General features: G+C 42.1%; 1 protein-coding gene across 4 annotated transcripts in view; it reads left to right on the plus strand.

The window, feature by feature from the left end:
* Positions 1-22,775, plus strand: part of PATL2 (PAT1 homolog 2) — a 358,628-nt gene that overhangs the window by 261,757 nt on the left and 74,096 nt on the right. The window lies entirely within an intron of this gene.

Below are 22,775 nucleotides of genomic sequence, written 5' to 3' on the forward strand. Positions count from 1 at the left end.
TTTGTTTATTTGGAGTTTACAGTTATTTTGCCTTACGATTACTGAGAGTGCAAACAGCCACTAGATTAGTGAAGGGTGCCATGGAATGCGCGTGGCGTAGCAGGGTTGAAAAATGTAAAAAGCAACTAAAAATCCACATACCTTTTTCCGATGCGGCAGTCTGTTGTTCCTTCCCTTCTTGGCACGTCCGGAACTGGGAAGCACCCGGCTGTCCTAATTCAATCACAACACTGCAGCATTGTGATTGGTCTGAGCGCTGTGGTTTGGCGCTCAGATGGAGACTGGGGTCCTGGGCATGTTCTCCACCAGGCTGTGTAATGCAGCCTGTTGGGGAACATGCTAAGTGTACATTACACTTTGGCCAGCCAAGATGACTTGGCAAGCAGTCATGCGCACTTTGAGCGTGTGCACTCACCATCCTCCCAGGCTTCACCCCCTGCCCCGCCATAACCCAGTGCCGTAGCAGAGAAAAATAAAATTACGAAGTTGTATCCTTATCTTTTTCTTTTTTTCTGCTCTCAGAGCAGTGGGGGCGACGCTTCGCCGCTTTCACGCTGGAGCTGCCCCTGCACTAGATACAACTCCCATCTCTATCCAGCAGAACATTAATAGCCCAAGTTACCTTTACAATTGTGTTCCCTGAAAACGTCTGGACCCATGGACATGTTCTTTGCAGCAGGCATCTTAATCCTCTGCGTTATTTATGCCCTCGTAATGTAGCATCTGTTTCACCCCTAACATCCATCAGCTGCTTATGTTGCAATTCAGGTACTATTTCTCAACATCCACCCTCCCATTGTTTATGCCCCTCCCATATAACAAAAAAATATATGTAACAAACCAGCAGTAAAACAAGCCGCAAGAAGTTGACAGAATTTCATGGGCAAAAAATTTAACAAATATATATTTTCTAGTTTTTAATACAATTGTTTAGTTGTACATATTGTCTTGTTTACATAGAAGTTAAGAAAAATGCTTAGAAAAATATTTCATTGTAACTTTTCAACATGCTCCACAGCAGACACACTGCTCTACAAATAACTTTAAACATTTGCAAAGCCAATAGCTCTGGCTAAACTCTTATAAGGTCACAAAGGCGAGACCTATTGGCTATGCCAATGCTTGTTATCTTCTGGGACCACAGTGATCCAGTGAATCTGGCTGTGGTGGCCTAAGGTCATTTGCATATCTTCAAAACCTGTCCCTGTTCCAGAAAGGAAGAATGTTATTCACAACTCCATGACGTGACTTTTGTCTTGGTAACTATTGGAGTCTTGCCAAAACGGGTGTGTGGTATTGCTGATTTCCTGTTTGAATATGGCTACTTTTAGTTTAGATTTTGAATTTATTTGAGCTTTCTGTACTCAAGATTTCCATCTTGTATAAATGTTATTGCAATAGTCCTACCTTCACTGTATCATGGCTCCAGGAGGCATTGTGTGTAAAGTGCTATAGAATGAGTAATATTTCCATCCAGTTGTAGTTGCCTGTGTAAAGTGCTTGATGGGTCTGTGATGCTTGAGCATAGTTACAGAACACCATCTGAGTCAAGAGACTGTGTAATGAACTTTGTGTATGAAAGCACATCGGCTGTGTTGAGAAATGTACATTTTTATATAACGCAGTGTTGGTAGTTTTAAAAGACTACATATTGTCCTGTTGCAGAGGTGGCTCCTGACTCTGCTCGTGCCTGGGACCATTTTTGTCCCTCCACTCTTCTGGTGTTTTGTTCCATATCAGTTTACTGTAAACGCCCTTAGCTTTCAAAAGGGGTCAGTTTTGGTAATTCCTACAGTTTTATAGCTCTACAGACTTTGACACTGGATAACGTAGCCGTGTTAGCTGTGAGTCTCTCAAGCCTCTCGCGTACCCAACTATCCAGATATACAATTATTTTTTGTCCTTAATTTCCCAAACTAGTGAGCAGATTTACTATACATTATACAAAACGCACCATCTGCAGATAAAGATCTTGCTTCCTGACGAATTTGGTGTATTTATGTTCAGCAGTTTTGGCTGTAGCCTGTCTTGAAGTCTGTGGAAAATGCATAGCAAGTTTGCATTTTGGGACCTTCCTTTTTATCTCGGTGACCGCTTGATGGATCACCCCGACTTTTTCCAGGAAGCAGCTGAGTTGAATGAACTTTTTTTATTGGAAAGTTTTGTGAACATTTGCCAAAAGGGGCCTACGTTATTGGCAAACCAAAAAACGCTATTTCTATGGAAAAGCAGACCTAACTGCTATCAGGTTATATATATATATATATATATATATATATATATATATATATATATATATATATATATATATATATATATATATATATATATATATATATATATATATATATATATATATATATATATATATATATATATATATATATATATATATATATATATATATATATATATATATATATACACACAATAAAGGCCAGAAAATATAACTTACCTGAAAACATTTTTGTTGCATGCCTTGCCATCAGAAAAGAAGTTTAGTCCACTTCATTCACCAAATAAAATATATTTCTGTAGACAAATATTAAGTATGTAGGTATTTAAATAGCTCTTAAGATGCCAACGTATTACTTCCATCAAACTGAAAATCTACATTATTCGATTTGGATCGGATAGTTAATAAGTCCAAAGGTTATCTGCCCATTAAATCAAACATTAGTTTCCAGTTTTACTTGTGTATGACTGTTGACTTCGAACCATCTCTAACTAAATAATTTACATGGTTCTTTGACTGGAACCCTTCCCTAGATATTCTGTCTGTCTTCATAAAAAAGACAGAATCCATATCAGATATGTTAGGTTGCAAAAGTGGGGTCATTTGTACTTTGTGTGACTTCATGACTATTGCAATAAAGTTTTTCCCATATACAAATGTTTAAATAACCAGTATTTGGCCAAAGGCTTCATATCTAAAAATCTGTGTAAGGGACTATATTTGAAGATTTCTTTTTAAAACCTTTTTGGTTTCTAGGCGGGCAGGGCGGACGAGACAACGTTGCAGGTGGCTCCGATGAAGGGACAGGGAGCAGACGAGGCCCTGCCCTGTGTGGTGGGACATGCCGCAGGGGTCTGGCAGCGGTTTGTCGAGGATCTTGCGGCGGGCCCCCTTTCATAGGGAGCTGCCGGTGTGGATTCTGGCCCCAGTGAAGCTAATGGAGGAGAATATGTCCTTCCGGGACTGGCGGGACGGCGGATGTGAGACTCTGGTGGACCTTTATCCAGACGACTCCTTCGTGTCCTTTGAGCGAGCTACGGAAGCCTTTGACCTGAGCAGGGGACAATACCTGCACAATAGGGCACTCCAGGAGATGGCGAGGACGACCTGGCCCCAGTTCCCAGAGGCGCCCCCGTTAACCCACACCCTCAACATCCTTCTTTCCTGTCGCAGAGGAAAGCGGCTGATCACATTACTGTACTCAGCCATGCAACGGGATTCGACCCCGCCGGTCACGCCGTCTTGGGCGGCCTGGGAGGCGGACCTGGGGATTCCTTTGGAGCCGGGCCAGCGCAGACGTATTGGGCTCCTGAATCCGAAGGTGTCGTGCAATGCGCGGTTTAAACTGATCCACTTTAATTTTGTACATCGCACTTACATGACCCCGGTCTCCCTGAACCGTATCTCTGCAGTTAGGCGGGACAACTGCCCTAGGTGTGGGGCGGGGAGAGCCAGATTCTTACATCTGGCCTGGGAGTGCCCGCGGGTCGGTGGCTTCTGGGAGGAGGTGGTGGAGCACATTGGCCGTGTCACGGGTCTCCGGATTGCCCTGACTCCGCTTCATTGTCTCTTGGCCCTGGTCCCCAAGCCCAAAAAGAGGAATTTGTCCTATAAGCTGCTACAGTTGCTACTGGTGTTGGCGAGGCGGCGCGTGGCCATCACTTGGATGGGGCAGAGGGCCCCCGAGCTATCCCTGTGGCTTCGAGACGTTAGGGAATGGTCCTTGGCTGAGTAAACACACATGCAGCGCACGCGCCGAGATGAGAGGCTTCAGGAGGACTTACTAGCATGGAGAATGATGTGTGCTGAGGGGTCGCCCAGTGATGACTCGGATGCCAGTAGTGCCGAACTGTTTACCCCTGAGGAGTCGGGATCCGAGGAGGAGGTAGCGGGAGGCAGGGGGGAGGGACCTGTTTCTGGGCAGTGCCATATTGGACGCATACTAATGTTCCATATTGTATTACTATGTGATTTGTCTTGATTCCCAGATGTTTACTTTTGACTGTAATGTCTGTACCCTAATGGGCCATGTGGAGGTAAACTAACTCTTTACACGTACTTTATTAGCGATGCCAAGTATGGGGGGGGTTTGTTTGTTGTTATATGTTAGACTGTGGTTTTATTGAAAAACTAATTGTGAAGGACAATGAGAGATGAGATCAACCGGAGACGTGCGAGGGGAAAAAAAACGAATCAGCGGATACTAGCAATACATATGTAGTTCATGCAAACATTTGTTTTTCGTTGTGGCACTCTCCGACTTTCCGCCGCCTGGCCCCCGGGCTGTGGGCTACACGGCTGTGTATTATCCTGAATGATAATATTGGTTATTTTCATTTTTCAGTGCCTATGAGTAGACTTGCTTGATTGTATTTCCTCTGCTCTCCGCAATAAAAATATATTTTTTTTAAAAGCAAACTTTTTGGTTAACCACCTGTGACCACAATAATACTCTAAGTGAAAAGAAGAAGTTTTACTATAGCAGATAAAGTACAGACTCCAACCCTATCGTTCTCATCAGATTGCAGTGCGGTGTTGGAGTTCCAAAGGGCCACCTGTAAAAAAACATTGGATCATGTATATATAATTTGCAGCCTTTCTGGACTGCTATCAATGCAGTTTTAGAGAATAGTCCATCATTGACCGCAATTTTGTAGAATTTATTGCCAAATTTATATTCAACTAGAAGTATCTAGATGGAAATCTAATTGCCTTTCAATGAAAAATTATTCTAGATTTGTTGCAGTGACTGACATTCCTAACAGACTTGAATCCTGTTTGTCACCTGTTGCTCGTAAAATGGGTTGGTAACAGATTCACCTTCAATCTTTAAAATAATCCTGCTATTATTGAGCTTACATTGAGATTTTTGAAGATGTTAGTGTAAACGGATTCATCCTTGTGTATACATTTAAGAGACAGTATTAGTATGTTCAAATCCCATAGATAAGCACGCTACATGTCTTTTTCAGAAATAATCATATGCTATTAGCGCAATATTTTTAATTAGCTGAAGTTTGGTCACAAGGCTAATTTAAAATCATGTAAGTTATAACAAATTCATAGTCTGTCCGCACATGGGCTATTACAGTTCATTGTATTCACTCCAGCATTGCAGTACCATCATCAGCAACCATTGACAAGATCAAATGTAAATTAGCCTCAAATTAAATTGTTGCAGGGATTCTGCGCAAACACAGACTATGCGTAGGATCATTGGACCTTGGTGCATAGGGATGGAGCCGTCCTAACACCTTAATACTCCTGGGCCGACTAGCTAAAGTGTCTCAGTTGCTCTCCTACTCACTCAGAGACAAATGATTAGACACCCCAGAACACAACCCTTCAGACTCTCTCCGGGATCACAATTGCAAGACACACCCTTTCGCTCGCACTCATGTACTTGTCCACAATAAGATGTGACACACGAAAAAGCTTAAAATATTTATTTGTCCACAGCTGCTGCACGGGGAGGCACTGACATCACGCTATAAAGTGCCACCTTGCCCCACGCAGCACGGGACGCCCTGAGCCTTGCTTTTTGCCCGTGTCTGCTGGCGGGCAGCTGTTGACTTTTGCGGGACTTCAACCTACTCGCTGCATCGCCCTGGTGGGACTCTTGGTCCCAGGGTGCACCGCTCTCCCCAGATTGTCCACAGCTGATGCACGGGGAGGCGCTGACATCGCGCTATAAAGCGCCGCCTTGTCACACGCAGCACGGGACGCGTGCGTGCAAAGCCCGGGCCAAGGGCGGGTCCGTGTGAGCCCGTCCGAGACTGGATAAGACTGGACTCCCCTCCCCCCCCCCCCCCCCCCCCCTGGTTAAGTGGGGTAAAGTGAGTCTCTATGCGATTGTTTGAACATCGTTAAATTGCCGATGCTTACTATAGTCTAGTAAGAGCAAAGATGTTGGCCATTCATACTCTAAGTATTGTAGAGAGCGTGCTTGTCTCAGACTAGAAATCCTTACCCTTTTTTTTTTTTTTGCTTGGAGTAATTTTAGCTATCGCACAAGCATGGGGCAGAGTCCGCCTCTGCCTGCAAGGCCTAAATACCCGATATAAAGCTTCTGCATGCTCACCCATTTTGAAACTAACCGCTATCGACAAAATTTTATTGCAGGCACTAGGAGCTGTCTCTAACCAGATAGAACGCACAGAACGCCGGCTCTCCTTGACGCCAAGAATTCCATGCCCACCCATGCTTTTGGAATCAGGAGTTTCTGACCTGTCCCAGACAGTAAATCTGTTGAATGCTCCTGATCTAATGCCAGTTTTGGAAAGGGCATCTCCTGTAACTGTTGATAAATCTGACACGGGGGACAATAGGAAAGGTGGCCAAAGGAAACAAAAAGTACACAAGGGGGGGAAGCTAGCAAACTCTTCCTTGAGATCAGCGTCAAAAGCCCAGATTGAGAGCAATACACCTGGTGGAAGTAGTCCACTAGTATTGGAGTCCCCGTTATGGGCCACAAATATGTCAAGAGAAATCCAAATGCATTTGGAAACCTATACCATAGAAGCTCTTAAACATTTAGAGAAGCTTACATTTTTAGTTGATTCATGGGGGAGTAAAATAGACCTCCTCTCTAATACTTGGTCAATCCCAAAATTTCAGCTCCATGCATCAGAGCAACGGAGCGACCATATCTCCCCATATTGCCCCCAGAGCACTTAATGCTGTAATGGGGCCCCACTCTCTAGCCAATCATCCCACAGACTGGGCGGGTTACAACCTGGGGCATCAAAGTAGGGGGTTGTTGGCCAAGGCCCGTTGACAATGTTAACAACTTTGGGCCTGCAAGGGGAATGTAATCTCCCCAGTAAAAGTAGAGGTGATTATGGGAACAATGGCAGTCGCATTAGAACTGATAGAGCGCGCGGGTCACCCGACCAATAATTTCGCCGCTTCGGGCCCATATATTTCAAATCACCATATACATTGATGAGATGACCTCACGCTCTGCTATCAGGTATTTGTGAGTTCCCTTCGTTATTCTTCAGCGTACCCGACTTACCATCCACCGACACGGGTACCTATGACCACCATGGATCAGGGAGCTAGCTGTAAAAGGAAAGGCAGCAAAATACCAACCCAACAAAATAATATTCAATACCTTTTGTAAAATGACCACGGACAACTGGAAGTTTTAAAGTCTTTATCTAATTTAGTACATTTCAGAAATAATCAAATTCACAGTAATTAAGCAATCGATAATCAGAATAACAGAAAGTACATAGCTGAATAGCAAATAAGTCAGAGCAACCACTTATCGACTAATGGAATCAGGACACACTTAAATGCAGGATCAGGAATTAGAACGTTTCAGATGAATTACTAAAGATGGGATAGGCTTTGATTAGGACTAGTATTCTAGAATTATTTCAGAGGAATAAGACATGAGTTCGGGACATTTATATCTATCGGAGAGTCTATGGAGAGGGAGAGACACTATACTTTAAGGCAAAAGTTCTTTAGACAGTTTAAGTAAGGAGGTTCTAGACCATATCAGGAAATGACAAACTGCAATGCAAAATATAATTTCTAACAGATAGGATAACATAGGAACACGTTATGGAACAAATGCAAATGACTTTATGATTCAATGGTTGCGGAAAGCATGGAAAATTAACATATGCAAAGATATGTCTTTATTAAAGCAAAAGACAGAAATATAGAAAAGTGCAGTTTCAGGAGATTTAGAGCAATATTTACCTAGACTGGTGTGGAAACCAAACCCTGGCCACGGGTCAGTTAAGGACAGGAAACCCTCAAGGAAGGATACCCCTCAAAGGACAGCAGGTGCAGAATGGACACCCAGGACAGGACAGGAAACCCTCAGATTAGGAATCAGGACAGGACCTCTCGGACAAGACCCTCAGGACAGGACCAGCACCCGCAGTTCGGAAGCAACGCCTGCGCTCCACCCTCTCTGCAGCTATCGATCAAGACCCCGATTGGGTCAGCGAACTCCCAGCAAAGTGCTCCGCCAGCACTTTAAGGTTTAGTAAAACCTTAGTCTATGGTCAATTTCGGACAGAGTGCTCCGCAGTACTCTGTATCTTCAGTCACCTATTGAGTGCGTTGGGTCAGTGACAGATCAGCTAAACCAGACAAGTCGGACGACTTCCCTAGGTGAACCCAGGGTAGTTATACTGTTTGGGGACGGTGTACCACCCCCCAATGTTGCAAAGTGTCAGAATCCCTCAATTTGGATTGGTCCTAAGGTAGGCTTTGGGTAACACACCAATCAGAATAGACTATTTGGAGGCCTAATTTACATCTCTGGGTACCGCCTAGCAAGATTGGGGTTCCCATGAGAAACTGCACGGCAAATAGTAGCGCAACACACAATGTATCATATAAGGAGCAACTTTCTCCGTTCTCGTAGGGCAGAGGTGGCTTTCCCATGAGCATCTTGACGGTGGCTGCCAGCTGGCTGAGTTCCACTGTCCATTGTTGCCACCTTTCAGTGCACCACGAGTCTGCGCAGAAGAGACCCTCAATATGGCTCCCAACCGGTTCGGACCCCCATTTCCCGCAGTACATGAAAAGTAAGCGAGAACAAATTAATACATAGAAATAAATGTATGTAAACACATCATTGGTCTTGTACTTCAAACTTATCACTACAAAAATATACTATGCAGTTTAAATGTTAGCAACATATACACGCTCACAAGAGCATTAGCACGTTATTCACGAAAGCTGTGTATTACGCATGCGCACCCTTTCCCTCCAAAATGTATAACTACGTCAGGTCACGTGAGTGTGACTGACGCATGCGCAGAAGCACTTTTCAAGCGGCGGCCATGTTTTTAAAGACATGGATTAGTTGTATTAGAAATACACCTATGCAAGCTTCCTCTACCTTGTTCGAGTATGGAAATAAAAGATTAGTAAGACGAACAATTTATTAATTTATTACACACGGGCGAGGTTCTCGACTCGAGCAAGTCGCGATGCGATGCTTTCTCTATCAGAACCATACCTAAATCCAATCTGCAACGCATAGACCTACCTCTGGCCTCGACTCCCTCTACTGTTCTCTTAACTGGAGTTACTGAGGGGGAAACAGAGAGAGGGGAGTCCTATCCTGAATTAAAGGTTTTTTGGTTAAATAAACATAGACCACTTACCCCTTCAATCCAGAGCGAAATCCTCTCTACTAGGCGGGTTAGTTGGTTGGGATTGAGGAAGAAAGACATTCAGGGGACTGCGTATTGATTAATTTCAGGGATATCAGGACGGTTCAATAGATTCTAAACTGGGACCATGTAAGGGAGACTAGTGGTATAAGGACGCTTCCTCTCGGTTACTTCTATCCTCCTACTCCCCTGATAGAAAGAATGGTAGGTGTATATAAAAAATGGGCAAGAGAGCCCAGACTGACCACTTGACAAACATGGGACGGGGCCATGAAACAATCCTGTTTTTTAACATTCCAGTCAGCAATAGATTTAGCAGCTTAGACCTAGTGGATTGACTGGATCCCTTAGTAGAAGCAGTTGAAGGTATAGTTATCCAGTCACCATTGCTACAAAACTGCGAAAGATCTGAGTTTGGGGTTTGTCTTCTTGGGGATATACTTGAGGTGGACTGGGAGCATCGTTGAATACATCAGGGGACTATCTGGGAAATACACAAGATTACGAGGGGACACTTTGTCAAATACTTCAGCAGGAGGAAGAAATTTCTGACCTGACCGAAAATATAATACTCGTACAACACAAAGGTTCTTTCATGGAATATAGCAGGTCTTGCATCCAAGTTGGATCATCCTGACTGGGGAACTTACATTGATATGCATGAGCTATGTCTCTTTCAAGAGACATGGTCTGCTGTTCCATTGTATAGGCTAGGAAATGTAGCTTATTCAATCACAAGCCTTCAGGGCCTCAGGGGGGGGAGACCCTCCGGGGGCTTATGTATCTGGGTTGCTACTCATCTGGGGTGTTCAATCAAAGTCCTCGATTCTGGATCTTTGGATATACTTTGTATTCTCCTCTCGTTTTATGACCAATTTAATTTGGCTATCCTAAATGTATATTCCCGCCCTCACAGACTCTAGACTTTGTCCTCTGTGTTTTTTTTTTTTTATCGACTATTCCTGAGTCTGCTCACTTAGTTGTTGGGGGGATTTTAATTGCCATTTCGAACCCCTCAATGGTGTAAGTTCCAATATTACAAGCGTAGAAGATTGTTTGGTCAATTTCAGATTGTAATACTTATCCAACTAGGGGGTGGTCCCCCCCTTGTTCTCCAATTGACCTCACTCACCCTTATTCGCTTAGGGCCTGTAATGGTCGATTCCCTTCGGACAGGAAACTCAGCTTTTAATAAAATAGGACAGGCCTCCATAATTGATTATATATTGGTTGATGTTGAGAATTGGTCCAAAATCGGGGATTTCATTGTCCAATCACGATGTGAAAGCAATCATTACCCATTAATACTTGAGATGAGCATCCCCCAACTCAGTAAAGTTCAGGGCCAGCCAATCCAACCCCCTCCAAATATAATTGTTAGAGAAGGTGGTAGAAGAGTTTGTTGGGGTACATTAGCTGAATCAAATGAAAAAATGAGCTCTCTGTACACTGAGATCATTCCCTATTTAGAGTTTGCCTTCTGTGCAACTGAAAACTATCAAGGCCAAGAATCTATGCTGTTGATAACAACCAACCATTGGGAGATGTTTTTAAAGTTGGCAGCTTTTTTTTTAAATAAAACATGAAAACAATAATATCGACCCCCAAACCGAAACACCAATGGTTTAATGAGGCGTGCAGAGAAGCCAAAAGCACACTGGTACATGGAGTTAAGAATAAGGATGTCCTAGGTATCAGAGCGGCCAGGTCTCATTACAAAAACACCCTGGCTGAAGCTAAAGCAGCCTGGGAGAACGAAAACTGGGAAGTGATCAGGAAAGCTTTGGACACTAGAGACAAGAGATGCTTTTGGAATCTAGTGAAGACTGGTCACTCCGAAGGCAATTCGGCTATTGCTCCAAATCTAGCCGAAGAAGCTTGGAGATCGCATTTTAAAATGTTATACTCCAGGTCTCTGGACCGTACTGTAGCACAAGGGCTGGTGGATGTTCTCTATAGCCCCTTAAATATGGAACGACCACCTTGTTTACTGCTGGAATTTACTCTGGCACTGGGCAAGATACTTCCTAATAAGGCACCGGGTTTGGACAGAATCCCTGGTGACCTGTTCAGAATAGAACAGGCTGTTTTGGCACCTTACTGGCAGTCCTTGTTTATTGCTATTATTCATGGTATGGACCTCCCCGCCACTTGGGCTGGTGCGGAGATTATTCCAATCTTTAAAAAAGGCTCCCCATTAGACCCGGCAAATTATCGCCCTATTAGACTCATTGATGTCACTCAAAAGATATTTGCTCGTGTTCTTCTGGGGCGACTGCAATCATGGATGGATGAGTCAAATTTCCTAACCCCCTTACAAGTAGGATTTAGGTCCAAAATATCGACCATAGACCGAATCTTTAGATTGCAATTAATTTACTGGAAAACCGTAACCTTGAGAGGGGGTAGTCTTTATTTGACTTTTGTGGACCTTAGGTCCGCTTTTGATATGGTCCATCATGAGCAGTTATGGGGACTCCTACACCACCTGGGGGTGCCGGTTTACCTTTGCCAGCTTTTAAAGCGCCTCCATGAAGGCACTTATGCAAGGGTAAGATTTGGCAAGAATGGAGAATTGACTGTCCCTTTTCCTGTGGAGAAAGGGGTGAGGCAGGCATTTGTGCTAGCACCAACCCTCTTTTCTCTCTTCCTGAACGGCTTAATTGATACTCTTTTGGCTGTGAAGGATATAGACTCACCAAGGTTAGCAAATAGTGAAATACCAGCTCTGTTATAAATTTGTTCCCCGTGTTAGGCATTTCTTTGGTGTGAAACATTAGCTAGTTCCAAGATGTGCCATTTTTGTTAATTTATTTGGTGTATATAAATGGTACTTTTTTTAATGATTCCACATAATGATGTTGCACCTCATGGCGGTCTATGAATTTCTTTCATGAATTGTTTAAATGTATTATCTGTTGATGTGATTTGAAAACTGGTGTGCTTTTCGTTGTATTTGAAATCCCCTCAAAATATATGAACATAATTTAAAAAGGAATGGTTAAATAAAAAACTCATTCAAACAGAAAAGGCAATTGTTTTCTTGTTGCTCTAAAGTAAAAGAGCATACGCTGTGAAGGAGTCCAGTCCCTTTCTTGCATTTGATACTTTCTTAAAGTTGACATTTCCTTGCCTTAGCCATTTGGTGCCTGCAGCTTGTCTCTGGGTCGCATGACGCTGTGGGTGACAAGTTGGGCTTTGAGTATTCCTTCTAGGCAGCCACACACACAGCTTAGGTGTGACTGGATGCACCATCACTGGCAGGCTGGGAGGTAAGAGCTTGGCTCAGCCTCACTTACACCTGAATCAGTTGTGTCCTGCCTCCATGCAAAAGGCTGCATACCCACCTGTACGGAGTCTGGAGGTAGGTTCAGGAAGGCAGGGAATCTGTGCACTCCAAAGGCCTGCCTCTAGGAGCATCTCCCCAATTCAAAGGCACAACTGTGTATAAAAGGAGGACCTCAGACACCAAATCTTCAGTGCACTTCTGGACCTGTAAATACGTGGTCAGGAGGGACTGTCTTGCTGCTACAAGGATTGTCACTCTGCTGGACTGCCGCTCCAGAGGAACTACTGATTTGTCGTGCTAAACTCCTGTCCTCTTGCCTGGGGAAAAAGTACTAGACCTGTACCATCTTGAAACCTGAACCCCAGAGTGGGTCAAAGGGCTAGTCTGCTGGCCTTCTGACCTTCAAGGACATAGAAGGCTCCCCAATGGCTTCTAGACCAGTCTTCAGCGGGTTCCTGACCACCAAGTGGTGCTTCTCAATTCCTGGACCCTTGGTGTGGCTCTTGAGCTCTTAAAATCAAGCTTTTGGGCTCTTTGCAACTCCGAACAGGCCAGTCTCACCAGAACTGCGTCGCTAGCTTCAAAAATCAGCGTGATCCACCTCCAGCCAGTCTTTTTGCACAGCAATATTGACAGTCCGCAGGGGACTGCCAACACACAGCTCCAGCCCACCCAGGCTGCTCTTTGCACCATACCGACTTACCCTCACAACACTGTTTGCTCCTTGTGACCCCCTCCAACACAAATGGGACTCCTAGCACAAAACATGAGGGCAAAACATCAGTGGGGCTAATCTGGCACTGTATCTGATCTGCACTCCATTGTGGTCCGCCTGAAGTTTTGATTTTGACCCAATCCAGCATGACCAGATATTGGTTGACGCTTTATGCTTTTAGGCTTTATCTAGCAGCTTATTTTAAAAAAAATCCTAATAGTTCTACTGGTTTGATTTGTCATTTTGATCTTGTATTTATTAAATTTAGCTTTGTTTTTCTAACCTGGTGTGCGGTCTTTGAGTGGTGTTTATTACTATTTTACTATTTGAAGTGTTGCACAAATAATTTACACATTACCTCCAAGTTAAGCCGCACTGCTCTTCCCCAAGCTAACAGGGGTTTGAGCCCAAGTTAATTTGGGGGTTCCTTGTGCCATACCTTGGCTAAGTTTGTGGTTGCTGCTTGACCAGAATCCTTCCTAACAGCAGCAATTCAAAATTACTAGAGTATCTGTAATGTTTGAGGAAACTCATTCAAAGGCCTTAATGTGGTGGTTTTCTCCTCATCAATTTTAAGACATCCTGGCGTTGGCCTATACTAAGTTACAGGCAATGCACTTAATATGTAGTATGCATCCTTATATGTTTGTAGGGTTTGAAATGGGAGTTGATTTCAGGTGCAGTCACTTCATTGGGGTTGGAATCCCTGAAATGTATAGTTCTCCCATGTGTTCGCTTTACACCAACTTAGCAATTTCCATTGACAGTTTTCATTTGGCTATTGGGGCATGTTGACTAGGTAGAATAGAGTAGGATAGATGTGCACACTGCCTCATACTTGAGTTCTTGTTGGGTCCCTTGTTTCATAGGTCATTCTAAGTCAGACAATTTGCTTTCTGTCTACTTGTGTGTTACAAATAAACAAGGCACTTTATTGGAATAAAAGATTACTGCTATTGATTTGTTTTACCGCGGTCTAGAGGTTAAGTATTTTTGCTCTGACGCAACAGGCACCAGCTATGACTAGCCTACGTCTAGGTTGCTTTCAGATAAATAAGGGAGGCTGATCACTTTTTAATACTTGCTATCAACACAATTACGACCTATGGCCTTACATATTACACATTTTCCTCCTGTTTTTTCAGCATTATTCATTATTTGCAGTTCTTACGGGATCCAAGATGGCAGCCATTTATTGGATTTACTGCAGTCTAACGGTTAATCTTTTTAACTCTGATGCGATAGGCACCAGCTGTGTATAGCCCTCATTCAGGTTGCCTTTAGTTAAATCAGAGGGGCTAACAGGCCAGCCCAATTTACGAACAACTCCCTATATGTACAACCAGTTACTGTTTGAAGTCTTCTGCTAAAGTACGTTTTTCATGGCAATGAGTTTTATAACTTTGGTTCAAGTTATAGAGAAACATTTGGAATGATCACGCTGCATTTTGTTTATTTTGGTACTATTAATTAGTGAAGTGCACTTTGAGTCATTTGAGGTGATCTTATTCACCATTTTCAAAAATTCCCTATGCTCCGTGTGTAAGGCTTAACAAGATATGTTGGCGTTGGATATTGGGTTTTTTTAACTACGATTTACATTTGTTTGAATCAGCAGTGAATTCTTCGAATGCGAGTTACTAATCTGTCTTCATACACTGACTTTGCATTATTTTATTATGTTTACGGGTGTTTGCACCCCTTGTTAGGTATTTTTTTTTGCTTGATTTCTGTTCTCAGGTCTTGCCTTCCTCTTGGCGTTTCTCACTGCATTATGTGCCTTACATTTATTTGGTGGTGTATTCTATGATCACAATAGGTGTATCACGCTTGAGACACACTTTCCTTTTATGTAGCGTTCTTGTTTAAAAAAAAAAAAAAAATCTAACTTTGGGGTCATTTTTATATCTCTGCTTAAATCATACTGGTCCTGAGGATGGTCTTGCGGTTTGATACCACTTGAGACCAAAACATCGACGCTAAGCCCACCTCTCTGTTCCATTTTTGATTTCACCATTGGACACTTTATATTGATCTTCTGGAGAGGGGGGTTCCGAAACATTGACAAAAGGAATCCTGGAACTATTTATATAGTGTATATTTGGGTAAAGTGAAAAGTTTACTTTGACTCAAGCAATTGATGTGGCTCTTACATTTTAATTTTTCACTAGCTTAATTCCATTAAAAAGGCTTGCATATAAGATGACATTTTGATTCTAGATGTTACTATTTGAGCATCCTAAACTTTTATATTGTGTATCTTGGCATAAATGTTCCCCTTGTTAGCAGTTTACCTTTCTGATATTTGTTACGGCATTAACTTGCCAGGTTGAAAATAATGAGATAGAACATTCTTATGTGAATCTACTTTGACTAGGTAGTTCACAAACGTACCCTGATTATTACTTATAAGCTTGCATCTGCTTTTAAATCCCTTCGGTGGCAGTAGATGCAAAGGCAATCTGATCACTTTTTGCGAGTGGAAAGGCACTCTGAGCTTTTAAATATTTATTTATTCCAAGGTAACTTGATCAGAACAGTATCTCTAATCGTAACCAGAATGGGAGTCATGTTCAGGTTGGAGAAATCTCTCAAAAAATATTCTCAAACGAGATTTGTTTTATGTACCCTTTCCTTCAAAAAATGTCCTGTACATTGATGCTCTCCAGAATTTAAACTATCCTACAACCTAATTAAAGTTTTATCATTGCCACCAAGTATGGTATGAAATGGGTATGGGTAGCTGGATAGCCTACAAGGTGAATACTTGATCGAGGAAGCTGGTCTGAAAGAATTATGTAGAAATCCATGGGAGGCAGAGTTGTAGTTAAAAGGTTGTTTATTAATTTAGCAGTTATAGAACAACCATCCAGTTATGTCGTGGTCAAAGCCAGAGTGCTCCCAACATGGAATGCACTCAGTGAACACAACAGCATTCTAAAGAGCCATAGTAACAGAATACAGGGAATATACATAGATAGAAATGCAATGTCAAGAGCATAAAATATACAGAATATTACATCACCTCCCTTTCTCAACAAAATGAAATAAATAAAAAAAACACAAAGGGAAAAGAAAACAGAAATAAAATTATTCTCTGAACCTCAAAGGTCTATTTACAGTGCGAGTACTCTTCCTAACACCAAATTCAGAGGAAGGAGTTTTGGAGGTAAGAAGATTGGTGAAGGATCTTCTAGAGGGAGACGAGGTAGAAGTTTCATTAGTGACAACAGAAGGGTCACTGATGACCTTAGCAACTTTGTTTAAATTCCACCAGAAACCTCCCTCAACTTGTACAGCATTGCCCACAATCTTAACAACTTTCACAGGAGGACCAAATTTGCTTTCTCCTTTGTGTACATGTATAGACTTCCTAATTCTCACACAGTCCCCGACCTCCAAAACACTCTCCTTCGTACCTTTTTTTACATCAAAATTTTCTTTTTGCTTGGACTGTGCAAGTAAAACATTACCCTTTACAATGGACATGAGACTCGTGACGTCAGATGTAGACTTCATCCACTTAGACATCCATCCAGGACAAAACGACGTGTTAGGTTTGCGACCTCTCATTAACTCAAAGGGAGAAACCTTGGTGGAGGAATGAGGAGTAGTCCTATAAAACCAAATCATGCTTTTCAAGGCCTTACTGACCTCAACATTACTACTCCTAGCCCACTTTACACAATCTCCCACAACTCTGTTCATCCTTTCAACAAGGCCATTCCCTTGAGGATGATAAAGGGAACTTTTAATATGCTTAACACCTGATTTGGATAGAAAATCATCAAATTCATGACTCACAAACTGTTTCCCATTGTCGGAAACCAACACTTCAGGAAAACCTTCCCTACTCCAAATATCACACAAGAATTCGATGACGGTCTTGGTATCAGCATCTTTTACCAACTTAAATTCTGGCCACTTAGAAGCATAGTCAACTAGGACTAAAATAAATTTAGAACACCCACTCAAAGCAGAATAGGGTCCCATTAGATCGATGCCGAGTTTAGCCCAAGGACGATCAGGACACTCAACAGGCATAAGAGGAGGAACCCAGGTTTTGAGACTCTTATCTAGGACCTACAGATACAACAGTCGGCAACAAAAAGATCGATATCCGAATCCATAGCAGGCCACCAGAACACGTCACGAATTCTGCGCTTAGTGAGAGAACAACCCAAATGACCCTCATGGGCTTTCACAATGATGTCTTTCCTAAATGCAAAAGGAGGAATAATTTTGTCATTACGCAGTAGGATGCCATCCTCAATGGAAATTTCATGTCCCACCTAAGAAAAAGGTTGAAGAGAAGCAGACAAAACCTTCTCACGCGGCCAACCCACCTTGACAAAATTGCACACATCCTGAAGAACACTGTCATCTTCAAAGACTTTTCTCCACTCTGCTTCAGAGCAAACGTGTAATTCAGGGATGTCTACACAAGCAACCAAACAATCATAGCAGTCTTCTTCAATAAGACTGGAAAAAGAGATATCAACATCATCATCACAAACTGGAGGTGGAAACCGGGACAAAAAATCTGCTCTCACGTTTCTTCCACCCGCAATATACACAACATCAAAATTATATTGTAAAAGCTTAGTCACCATTCACAAGATCCTAGGTGTGCAACACTTGGTAATACCACCACCCAAAATGTTAACCAAAGGTTTGTGATCTGTTTGAAGTAGAAAACGCCTACCCCAAATGAATGGCCTGAACTTCTCAATAGCCCAAGTACAAGCTAAGAGCTCCTTTTCTATTACGGAGTATTGAATTTCAGCAGATCTCAAAACCCTGGATGCAAAACTGATAGTTCTTTCAATCCCACACTCATTTTGCGTTAAAGTGGCACCTAGGCCAACGTGACTTGCATCAACAGTCAAACAACACGACAAAGCAGGGTCGAAAGGCTTAAGAACAGAATCAGAAGTCAAAGATATTTTGACCTCTTCAAAAGCCTTAACACATTCTTCACACCAAACAAACTTAACGCCCTTTTTCAAGAGATTGCTAATAGGACGTACAATGGTCGCATAGTGGGGAATGAACCTGGCGTAGTATTCACAAATACCAAGAAGGGACTTCACACCAGTTTTGTCAGACGGAATCGGAGCCTTAGAAATAGCGTCCAAGAGCCCAGGTCTAGGTTTTATACCATCCTGTGTCAAAATGTGACCAAGATACTCAATTTCGGTACACATAAACTTACACTTTTCCAATTTGAGAACAACACCGTGGTCTTGGAACAAACTTAACACATTATCAAGGACAGAATCGTGAGAGGAAACATCCTTGCCAAAAATCAATACATCATCTTGAAAAACCGTCACTCCTTTAACACCTTCCAAGATATTACTCATAACTCGCTGAAACACCGACGCAGCTGAGGCTAAGCCGAAAGGCATGCGTCGATATTGAAAAGTGCCTAAAGGAGAGATGAAAGCAGTCATATGACGGGAGTCAGGATGTAGCTCAACCTGGTGATATGCACTGGCTAAATCTAACTTGGTGAAGAACTTAGCACCTTTGGTAGCAGCAAACAGGTCATTAATACGGGGAAGAGGGTGAGAATCAACCCAAATGACTTTGTTGACAGAGCGAAGGTCAACACAGACCCTAAGTTTGCCATCCCTTTTGCGAGCTACGACCAAAGGCGAAAGCCAAAGAGAGGACTCTACAGGTTCAATCACACCATTCTCACACAGCATTTCAAGTTCTTTTTTCAAATCATCTCTGACGCTGAAAGGAACGCCCCGAAGTTTATGCTTAACAGGTGTTGAACCCTCTTTAACAATAATTTTGTGTTTAAATCCTTTTATCTTACCCAATTTTGAACTGAAAACAGAAGGAAATTTGCATTTAAACATTTGTAAATAGTCAGTGCAGGTAGCGATAAAAACTTGTTCCTTAGCACCAGGCTTAAGTGTCATACCGAAGAGACCTTGATGAAACCAGCCCAAGATGTTGAGCCCTTTGATGGCGACATAAATTTTCCCTCTAATCTTCCTCCCCTGAAAACACAAAATGTCTTCAAAAAAACCAAGAAGACTAATTTTCCTTCCTTCGTATGACACAGGAGCACGGTCTGGAGGAAGAAGGGGTTGTGAATTATTCCAAGTATTGTCAAATAATTCTTTATCAATCATGGTAATTTTAGCACCAGAATCCACAAGAAGTTTCAAAATTTTGTTACCAACAGGAATATCAATGATAGGGTCGACACAGGAATCAGGATCACCTTCAATGATGGTTCCTTCTGAGCAATCAATGACAACTCCAATAGTTATTTCAGATTCTGAGGAAGAATCAGAGTCAACAACACCAACTACAGGTTTGTTGAAATTCTTTTTGTTTTTCAATTTTAAGCAAACTTTTGCAAAGTGTCCTACCTTTTTACAGTAATTGCAAACTACACTAGAAGCAGGACAAGAAGAACCTTTTTGGTGTGAGGGATTGCCGCACCTAATGCACATGTGAGAAAAGGACGAAGACTCTGACTTATTAGAAGCCTTTCCTTTAGGAAAATTGGAGATAGATCTCCTCTTGACGAGTCTTGAAGACGAATTTAGACTTAAGGCATTAATAGGTTCAATTACTTTATCTTCAAGTTCTTTGAGAGAAACCATAGACGTTTCTACACTCTTAGCTAACTTAATAGTGTCATCTAAGGAAGGATCGCTCATAGCTAATAACTTTTGTCTGATATTCTTATCCTTACAATGACAAACAAATTGATCCCTGATAAGTTGGTCATTAAAGTTTTCAAACTTACAATCAGAAGCTAATCTTCGCAAGATAGAGATATAAGTATCAATATCTTCAGAATCAGTTTGCTTCCTCTTAAAGAAAGTGTGTCTGCGAACCATTAAATTGGGTTGTTTGTCAAAACGAGTCTTAAGTTTTTGGACAGTATCAATGTAATCATCAGACACAGCGCCCTCGATAACATGTAACTCTGGGAGATGTTTGAAGACAGACCTACCTTCAAAACCCAGAGAGTGTAAAAGAAGGCATTTTTTTCTTTCAGGGCGAAATCTAGATGCACCAATGGCTCCTAAGTAGTTCTCAAAGGCATCATGCCAAACTTCCCATCTAATGGGAGGTTCACCAGGAGTTTCTAAGAAGGCTGGAGGAGGATTGACAGATTGTAGGGTAGACATAACTGAGATACTAGAATGATAGAAAATTAAATAAATAACAATGTGAAAATTATATCAACAAATGATGAAAGTGAATAATTATTGTGCTAGAAAGTAAAGGGTCACACTTGTTGAGGATACAAAATGTCACAGATGTAGTCCAGCTGTATGGAGGAGGAAAGAGGAGCTGTGCATATTAGTAATGACTTTACAACAAATAAGTTTTGTATAATTGGTGAGAGCTGTGCGCATCAGCGATACGCAGCGTGAATTGTGCACATGCAGCGTGAATTGTGCGTATTAGAAGAAATATGAAGAATTGGTAGATCAGCTGTGTGCATCAGCGATATACGGCCTGAATTGTGCGCATCTGCGGTGACTGATCGATAGATAAGCTGTGTGCATCAGCGATGCACGGCTTGAACAGTGCGCACTGGTTGTTAGGATCCGCGGTGACTGGTTGCTAGGAGATGTGAACGTCACAAGAGAAAGAAGAAATTGACCAATCTGGAGTGCGTAGACAATCGTCCAATGGGAAGAGAAGAGTAAATTGTTGAGCTTGATGATGTATCAGACGCGGTGACGGAGCACGCTGTTGTGACACTGCTCAGGGAAGGAAAATGACGGAACAGAGAAGCCGGGGCACGAGAGGTAAGGCTCGAGCAGGCTCTGTGTAGTTGTTGAAAATAAACAGTTAACGGCCGAGGTAAACGGAGAGGCCTCAAATGTCACAAAAAAAATATGAATTAAAGCGGAATAAGAGCTTCGAGAAAAAAAACGGGAATATACCCAAAGACGTCGCCTTACACAGGCAAGGAAATAAATAAGTCAAACACACAGACATAGAAAATCTCACAGTTTTTGGCGAAGTTCAGGTGGAGGCAGATATAGTATAAAGTTGGGATTTTTCTGTCTTCTGTCTCCTGACTTCTGTCTGGTGTTAAAATTGTCAAATGGGTAGTAGATTGAAGCTCAAGATCGGCGCAGGAACAGCACAGGAGATGAGGCTCTCTCAGTATTCTTGATAGCAGACAGCTCAGCGGGTCCCAAGGAGGTTACATATGTTGAGCACGCATCGTCGCCAGTAAAATTATGTAGAAATCCATGGGAGGCAGAGTTGTAGTTAAAAGGTTGTTTATTAATTTAGCAGTTATAGAACAACCATCCAGTTATGTCGTGGTCAAAGCCAGAGTGCTCCCAACATGGAATGCACTCAGTGAACACAACAGCATTCTAAAGAGCCATAGTAACAGAATACAGGGAATATACATAGATAGAAATGCAATGTCAAGAGCATAAAATATACAGAATATTACAATTACCTCTGGTCTTTCCTTCTTATGCTTTGTGAAAGAAATGTATTGGTTCAGTGAACTGAGATCCGTCTTTGCAGTGGTTTTATAGATACAGATATAGATATAGATATAGATACAGATATAGAGATAGATAGATGGATGGATAGATAGATAGATGGATAATATGCAGGGTCCGGTATTGACAGAGGCCATCTTCCAGGGCGGTCCATGAACCGGAAACCGGTAGCCCTGCACAATAACTATACGCCAAAGACTTCTGTATACAGAAACCTCACGGACACTTTGGGTAGTTGCAGTAGATATATTTAATGACTGCACAGCAATGCGTTTCGACTTTCGTCTTGCTCACGCCATGAAAACAAACAGTGTACCACACACATATAAACAGTTCTGCTAAACATAGAAGAGAGACTGTGAATTACACCGTAGTGATGAGAATACAAAGTAAAATAATGTGAAATAAAGCACAGCGGCCATCTTATCACTGTTCTAAAAAGGATTTCTATGCAACACTACCAGACAGTCTTGTAATTCATGAAACTCACTGGGCCAAATGGTTATAAAATAAAGTAACCAAAATATGTGCTATGTGAGTACATTTCAAATAAACATTTTATATCGTTGTCACAATTCTTTGCAAGAAATCTCTAATGGCACAAGATAAGAATCGGTACATACGTAATTTTCAACATCGGTACATTCATACGAATTTCATAATAGTCAACCTCTGATAATCAGTTGACCACGTTAGTGTGATGAGGTACCCAATTCAAACTCCAAAGCTTTATTCAGTGTGTAAAATTTACACTTTAGCATACAATAGAATGCTCAATATCATTGCCTGAAGTCTATAAAAAACTCAGCGATTATGCCCCAGTGGGCACATAATCCTTAAACTAATTTATAAATGCTGTACCCTTAATGCG

This window comes from Lissotriton helveticus, chromosome 8 (assembly GCF_964261635.1).
Source record: "Lissotriton helveticus chromosome 8, aLisHel1.1, whole genome shotgun sequence".
Classification (NCBI taxonomy): domain Eukaryota; kingdom Metazoa; phylum Chordata; class Amphibia; order Caudata; family Salamandridae; genus Lissotriton; species Lissotriton helveticus.